Genomic DNA, 5,870 nt, shown 5'->3' on the forward strand with positions numbered 1-5,870 from the left:
GGAGCAGCCTACCTGTCGAGTGAGGAGAGTGCACGGGTTCACATTGCTTCAGGTTTACAAAATGCTGATTACATGGCCCATTCCAAATAAAACGGTTTACTGCTGTATGCTGTCAGTCGTTGCAACTAGAGGTCTAGCACTAGTACCATTATACAGATTGAAATTGTCCACTACTTTCCCATTTTTCAAAGAAAAAGGAGTCCATACCCCACACCCACAGTGAAACAAATTGAAAGTAGAGTCAGATAGATAGTAGGCTACAACCAAGGAAAAGAAAACAGTCTACAAAGATCAACATTTGAGCATAGTGTTTTTTTTTTTTTTGAAGGCCCCCATGTGCATACTAATTTTCATCACAGTTCTCCCAAAATACGGTTTCAATGCTAGGATATAGTAAAGCATTTATATGAATGATTTTGTTATTTATTGGAATTGACATTGTAGTTCAGAGGTTGTTGTTTAGTGAAAATGGCATGGTGTTGTTCAGTTATGTGAAATTTTGTTCTGTTCTTCAGTTTTCTAAATTTCAGAGAAGGTTGGTCATCTTGCTTTTTTGCATACTGAAAGATAGGTAATATGTGCTATGAAATGCAAAGTGGGAGGCCAGAAACGCATGATTGAAACACATGGTATATAGATACCGAGAGCATTCAATTTATTTCATCAGTTATTGCTCGAAAAAGGGCATCATGCTTTGCTGTTTCTAACTAAGACTTTGGTTATATATTATACGGGGGTGAAGTGTGTTGATTTTAACACTGTGGGCTAGTATAACATCACTAGTTTAATTCTATCAGTCATTAATGTTTCACAGGGAGTTCGAGTTATTCTGAAGGCCTCAAATTTTTTGGTCATCACACAATTGGTTTGTGATACTTAGGGAGTTAGGGGTTACATAAAAACATGTGGTGATTCTGAACTAAACATGCGGTGGAAGAAGCAGTTGTGCGTACTGTTATTGACACTTGGTATTGTTTCCCAGTACCACACTTAGTACTATAGCCAGGGTTGACACTTAGTACCGTTTCCATGTACTGCACCAGTTTCCTATACTAGGAAAAGTACTAATGCTTGTCCCTGACTACATATTTATTTGATCAACTGCCTTGTACAAATCTTTTTCTATAGGCAAAGTGCAACTGCTACAGAGGTACTATGCAAATTACAGTAACGTAGATACACTTCCCAATGAGCACAATGTTGAAAATTCTTCTTTGATGGCCAAGATTTCAGCATAAACCTCCTCTGTTTTTGGCCGATCCTTGGTTGACATCTCAGAACATTTTAGACCAAGATTTGAGAGTTGCATGGCACAGTGCTGCATTTCAACTATTTCTTGTCCTCCATCTTCACCTTCATGATGTCCAGTGAGATTTGGTTCTAAAAGGTTATGGATATTCAGTGGAAGTGATGACTCCACAAAGTTGCGGATGTTTACTCCATCCTTAAACATGTCATCAGTTGGTCGCCTTCCTGTAATAATCTCCAGCAGAATAATTCCATAGCTGTAGATGTCACCCTCAACAGAGATTTTGCACCCCACACCATACTCTGCAATGTTGTGTAAAACTTAATAAGAAAGTCCTCCACTTAGCTATTTCAGAAAATTGGCAAAAATATAGATGAGATGTCAATGCATCATTTACAGGACAAATATCATGTATACATAAGTACAATTCATTCTGATTAAAAAAGCAAGAGTGAAACATGTGCTCACCTGGTGCAATGTAACCGATAGATCCTCTTGGTCCTACAGCACTCGATGAATTATTGAATCCAGTTGAAAAGTCAACAGAAAGAAACTTTGCAAGACTGAAATCACTGAGAGATGCAACCATTTCATCATTCAAGAGGACATTGCTTGGTTTCAGATCACGATGTACCAAAGGAGGAGTGCATCGATTATGAAGATAGTCCAATGCAGCAGCAATATCCACAGCTATTGCTATTCGGCCTAAACTCAATGGTCTTTTCGTGCTTTTTGTGTACTCTTTCTGATGGAGCCAGCTTTCTAGGTTACCATTTACCATGTACTCAAGAATGAGTGCTTTGAATTCATTTCCAGTTGGATCAAACGTTGAACATACACTAATCACTCTTATAAGATTCCGATGGCGAATGTTTCTCAATGCCTCACATTCAGAAAGGAAGTTACTTGGTGCTCCAAATTGGTCAAGCCTGAATACCTTTATGGCAACTGCACATTCTTCAACCATGAATTGACCTTTGTATACCAATCCAAACCTTCCAGATCCAACAAGACTGTTAGGAGAGAAACCATCTGTTGCTTTGAATAAATCACCATACGAGAAATTCTTTAGCTTCTTTAATGGCTGGTTGGTTAGTTGCTTTCCTTTCCTTCTCTTCAAAATAATGACAGCAACACAGGCCATTGTGACTGCAGCTACACTAGCAAGTGAAACCAGAACAGCTAAAATGTAGGCATGCTTCTTTCTTTGGGGTCTTGATGTCAAGCACTGTGGTACTTGTAGATCTGGAGACGTTGCACACAACTTATTGTTTCCTTGGATGTACACATCATTTGGTTTAGCAAAGATGCCGCCTCTAGGGACAGGGCCCTCAAGGTCATTGAAGGATAGATTTAGAATCTGTAGAGAGCTAAGTGACTAAAAAAATTCAGGAATTTTACCAGACAAGTTATTCTGTGAAAGATCCATCACAGTGATGCCTTTTAAGTTGATGAAAGAATCTGGGATGCTTCCTTGCAGATTATTTGCTTCTAAGTGGAGTGACTCCAGAAGAAGGCACTGACCAAGTGTGGAGGGGATCTCACCTGATAATCGATTGTTGGAAAGACTAAGTGAATTCAGATTGATCAATCTACCAATCTCAAACGGTATGTCTCCGGTGAGTTTGTTATTGGACAAGTCTAAGCCAACAGAAAGTGTAGATATCGAAAACAGTTCCCGTGGAATGCCTCCGTACAAACTATTGGAAGAAAGATTGAGCGTTGTCAGTTGTTTGCAGTCCTCTAAACTAGAAGGTATGGGACCGGTCAAATTATTTTCCTCGAAAAGAAGTTCAGTAAGCTGCTCTAGCTTCCCAATTGATCTTGGGATTACTCCAGAAAGTTGGTTTTTGGATATGGTCAGAATAGACATTTTTTGGAGGTTCCCAAGCGTGTCTGGAATTTCCCCTGAAAGAAAATTACTATCTAACTGAATTACTGTGAGATTCGTGAACTTTCCTATCTCTGATGGTATAGAACCTGTGAATTGGTTTTCTTTTAGAACCATGATCTCTAAGCTTTTGGGGATGTTGGTGATATAAGTAGATATTATACCTTGGAGGTTGTTTCTATCTAACCATAAATTTTTTAACTGTGTGCAGTTGACTAGAGAGGACATGAAAGACCAATCTCCAGCTTCAAGCCTATTTGCACCTAGATCTAGGTAACTCAACAAGGTCAGGGATCCCAGTGAAGGAATAACACCTGTGAATGCATTGCTACGGAGATCTAGATATTGCAAATTTGTGGCATTGGCCAGTGAAGCTGGAATTGGACCTTCAAACCTGCTCCCTTCCAATATCAAATCTGTGATGTTTGTAAGGGTGTTGCCGATACTGGTGGGAAGCGTACCAACAAGTTGGTTGGCCCCAAGTCCAAGAAAAGTAAGAGAGGAGATGTTATAAAGTGCAGGTGCAACGGTGCCTGACAAGTTGTTATAGCTGAGGTCTAGTGCTTGCAGGGTTTTAAGCTTACCTAAGCTCTCTGGAATCCTTCCTCCTAAACTGTTATGAGAAAGCAGTAAGAAAGCCAGGGAAGAAAGATTACCAAGTGAGCTAGGAATCTCTCCAGAGAGATGATTTTCGTATAAGCTAAGGTAATTCAGTGCCAAGGAAGATGCCTGAGAGAAAGGTGGCACAGACCCGGAAAGAGCATTGTGTGAGAGATCTATGTAAGAAAGAGATGTGTTGTTGAACAGAGCACTGGGTATCCCTCCAGTAAGGCTGTTGTTCTGAAGATTCACCCACGTGAGGTTTTTGCTCTGCCCTAAATATTCAGGAATGCTTCCTGTGATATTATTGCTGGGGAGAAATAGTGTGAACAGATTGGGTAGCAGGCCAAGCTGTGGAGGGACGCTTCCCTGAAGATTGTTGTAGCCAAGAATAACAGTCTGAAGGGATGAGCACCCAGCAAGACTTGGAGGGATCTCACCTTGGAGGGAATTGCTATCAAGGTCGATTGTCTCAAGACAGGAACATGCGGATATTGCCTCTGGTATCTCACCGCTAAGGGAGTTCATGCTGAGGTTGAAGTACCGAAGCTGGGTTAGCCGGCCGATGTCAGGAAAATCTGGCCATCGAGCTGGTTGTTGGGCATGTGGATCCTTTCAAGGAAGCTGAGGTTGGCGACGCAAGGGAATATGCTGCCAGCGATGTTCTTGGATTCAAGGTCTAGTGCAATGACTTGAGATGCCTGTTGTCTGCTGCCGCATGTCACCCCATGCCACTTGCAGAACACACGGGATTCGTCTCTCCATGAGGCCAATGCACCTGATGGGTCGAGGAGCTGAGATTTGAGACAGAGGAGAGCACTGGATTCATTCAGTGCAGCGGGTGATGTGTGTTGACACAAGGCAAGGAAGTGGATGGAGATGAAAGCAAGCAGCGGCAGGATGGAATTGCTGTGGATGGCTATGTGAGACATTGTTTCTATGCATATATTGATGGATGCATGTGTAGATCATCCTTCTGCCTTGGGCTAACCGTATATGATAAGGTTATATAGAGCTTCATGCCTGTTGCAATGTATGAATCTGAATTCACAAGCCTGTCACCCTCTGCTTCTTCAGCAATAGGACCATTCAACATCTTGCCGCAAAGAGTCAATAAAGGAGCTTTTATATTGCGCTCTGATGTACAAAATAAAGAAGCTTGCAGACAATTTGGACAGCTCAGTCAACACGTTTCCTGAAAATATGATATGTGAATTATTTGACCAAAGCAGAGTGGCCCAGATTTTCTATGCGCCTGATGTAAACAAAGTAAAGGAGCTTGCTGACAATTTGGACAGCTTATTTAACACATTCCTAAAAGTATGACATAATTTTTTTGACCAAAGTAGTGCTAATAGGCACTATATCACTGCAATCTCATGTACTAGTCATGTTTTTTTTTTCCACTAGTAATGTTTGTTGGGGAGTAAAATGCCATAGCAAACAAGTGAGCTCCTAGATATTTAGGGCCTGTTTGATCATCAACTAAACTTTAGCCGGCTAAATTTAGCTGCTAGGGATTCAGCTAAAAGACCAGCTAAAGTTTAGCTAATTATACACTAGTATAGAAATCATTTTTAGCGACGCCACCCTTTTCTATCAAAGGCGGTTCAACTAACATGCCGTCTCTAACCGCGTCGGTGAGCACTGTAGCTCCATGACCGTCTCTGAAGATCCATCTTCAGGGGCGGTTCTATTAGGAAAATCGCCTCTGAAATACGTCCATTTTTAGGGACGGTTGGTTTAAGAGAACCGCCCCTAAAAATGAATCTTCAAAAGAGGTCCTCCTTACAAAATCATCTCTAAAAGTGACCTCTTTTCAAAGACGGTTCCTTAAGAGAACCGCCCCTACAGATGAATTAACACTGCCCCTAAAAATACCACCCCTAAATACCCCTTCTTCCTCCTCGGGACAGTCTGCATGCTGAGCACCATTAGCTCACTTGGAGGGCGAGAAATAGCAAAAATAGAGGGGGAGGTTTTGCCCTTTAAACCTTTGAAGGAGTTGGGTTTGAGAGGTGAGATAGTGACGTCCCTAAACTCTTTTCAAACCTTAAGTTATATTAATAAACGCTATAAATATGACAAAAATTATTTTTTAAAAATAAGCTTATACAATTTGTTTAAAAC

At 41.0% G+C, this 5,870-nt stretch overlaps 1 pseudogene; it reads right to left on the reverse strand.

Moving 5' to 3' along the window:
- Positions 1–979: 979 nt before the first annotated feature.
- LOC136482976 (receptor kinase-like protein Xa21) lies at positions 980–4,698 on the reverse strand (annotated as a pseudogene).
- Positions 4,699–5,870: the final 1,172 nt, after the last annotated feature.

Source organism: Miscanthus floridulus, chromosome 9 (genome assembly GCF_019320115.1).
Source record: "Miscanthus floridulus cultivar M001 chromosome 9, ASM1932011v1, whole genome shotgun sequence".
NCBI classification, from domain to species: Eukaryota; Viridiplantae; Streptophyta; class Magnoliopsida; order Poales; family Poaceae; genus Miscanthus; species Miscanthus floridulus.